Here is a 1,462-nt window from a genome sequence, read left to right as displayed (position 1 = left end):
GGGACTCGTGGGAGGCAGAGGCGGTTCGGGGCGCTTGGATTGGTGCACCGTGCGGCCGGGCCCGCCTCCTAGGGCAGGGCGGAGCTGAGGGAAGGGAGAGGGGCCCTGGGAAGGCAGTGGGAGGTCGCGGGGCTGGCGGGGCAGGGAGAGCGCGAGCAGAAGAAAAGAAACAATGACAAGGAGAAACAGTTTGTGGCTGCGGCGGCCTTCCAGGGTCCCGCCAGACTTGAGCTCGTAGAACCCTGAAGCAGGCCCGGAAGGTAGCGAGTCTCCTTTCTCAGAAAGCTGGCGCCCAGAGAGAGCCCCTGGCAGGTCGCTTGCTCTCCCTGAATCTCTAGTGCCCCTCAGCACTGAGCAGAGAAGCGTCTGGAAGGCTTCGTCGAGGAGGTGGCTCTGGCGCAGTCCGTCACGCAGCCTTGTGACCCAGCTTGTAACATTCCAAGCTGTTATCTAAGCCTTCTCTTGTCCTTTAGTTTCTTGCCCAGCGTGGCTGGTCTCACTGACTAGTTAGCTGTTCTGGGGGCAGAGCCCACTCGAAAGCCTTGTACCTCCTGGGCCCCTCGGCATATTGTGGTTCATTCATCCAGTCCCCAAATGTTTAAGAACAGTCTCCGCTGAGCCAGGCTGGGACCTAGTGGGGAACCTGGTGGGCTTGCCCCTTCCAAATGCTCGCAACTCAAGACCACCAGGTGGAGAAGCAGACAGGGACACAGGCAGCGACAAATCTATGGGTAAGAGTTGTAACAGGGGATATAACCAGGGGAGCTCAGAGGAGGCACCTGACATGGGTTGGGGCGCAGACTCAGAGAGAAAGTTTCTCGAACAAAGGGACCCAAGCCATCCACAGGATGCGTGCCCTGAGTCACGCAGGGTCCAGGCATAGGGAGCTGCCAGAGACCTGGTGGCCGGAGATCGTGGTGCCCGCAGAAAGTTTTGGGCAACTACATCTGGCTGTACTGTGGCAATTTGAGAGATGGGCAAGAGATGGGGCTGGCAAGGCCACATCTCCCAGAGTCTTGTAGACCATAAGGAGGAAACCACAGACACGCGTTGAGATGGAGAGTGTCCTGGTCAGATTTGTTGGTTTTTTTTTTTTTTTTTTTTTGAGACGGAGTTTCACTCTTGTCGCCCAGGCTGGAGTGCAATGGCTCAATCTCCGCTCACTACAACCTCTGCCTCCCGGGTTCAAGCGTTTCTCCTGCCTCAGCCTCTTGAGTAGCTGGGATTACAGGTGCGTGCCGCCACACCCCGCTAATTTTGTATTCGTAGTACAGACCCGGTTTCACCGTGTTCACCAGGCTGGTCTCAAACTCCTGACCTCAGGTGATCCGCCCACCTCGGCCTCCCAAAGGGCTGGAATTACAGGTGTGAGCCACCAGGCAAGGCCCGGAATTGCTTTTTGTCCTAAGAAGCTTGCTCTAGCTGCAGGCAGTGTGAAGGGGACAAGGTGGGAAATGAGTGG

The sequence above is a fragment of the Rhinopithecus bieti genome, unplaced genomic scaffold, assembly GCF_001698545.2.
Source record: "Rhinopithecus bieti isolate Rb0 unplaced genomic scaffold, ASM169854v2 scaffold_22745, whole genome shotgun sequence".
In the NCBI taxonomy this organism is placed as follows: domain Eukaryota; kingdom Metazoa; phylum Chordata; class Mammalia; order Primates; family Cercopithecidae; genus Rhinopithecus; species Rhinopithecus bieti.
The sequence above is the reverse complement of the archived record's forward strand: the minus strand, read 5'-3'. Positions refer to the sequence as shown.